This window comes from Olea europaea, unplaced genomic scaffold (assembly GCF_002742605.1).
Source record: "Olea europaea var. sylvestris unplaced genomic scaffold, O_europaea_v1 scaffold1681, whole genome shotgun sequence".
Classification (NCBI taxonomy): Eukaryota; Viridiplantae; Streptophyta; class Magnoliopsida; order Lamiales; family Oleaceae; genus Olea; species Olea europaea.
The window spans coordinates 198,095-198,927 of NW_019234485.1; positions in this window are offsets into that span (position 1 = coordinate 198,095).

The window sequence follows — 833 nt, forward strand, 5'->3', positions numbered from 1 at the left end:
TGACACATACCTCATTTTTACTAGAACTGCCTCCTTTCACCAGTGACCTCTCCGTATTGTCAACATTTTGAAGGTGTGAAAAAATACACCTAACAAGTTCATGCATTGTGTGGCGAGCTATCCGCTGTAACAACTCACTTTTAGTTCCAGCTTGATGAACTACACGGAAGCATGTATTCACAATTGTACAAACATGTTGATTACTCAACATAACTGATGTTTTACTTTTCATGCAAGCCAAAAGAACCTGAAGTATCTTCATCAGTACAACTTCTTCGGATGCAGGATCAGTTACCTCAAATCTGCAGCTAGTCACAGCATCAACTACCAAGTGCATAGCATCTTCAACATCGACAGTGTTTAGATCCAGAACATCAAGAGTCAAAATCTTGTAAACAGATGACAATGCAATGCCAGTAATTGGTGCACCAGTTTCATCAGACCGAATCACATCCAGAAATGGCTGGAGATACAAGGCAGGATTGACAGATTGCCATTGGTGTTGCCACGAAAATATTTGCTTCCGCAGTGCTTTCAGTGACTGGATGAGGGAGTGCTCCAACTGATCATCTCCCGACACATAACGACCTCCCCATCTCACGTTCCGTCTCATGACTGCCAATACAGCACCTATTTCTGAATTAATCATACTAGGTAAAGCAGCCTCACTGGAAGAGGTAATTCCACAGTCTTCTGGTTCCTCTTCGATTGCATTGATACTAGATTGTAGCCTTAAACGTCCCATTGCAAACTAATATTCACAGATCACAACCTCAACAGGTAATTAACAACTGCTTCACAAGAAGCTGCTAGAACCTGGCAAAAGAATACCC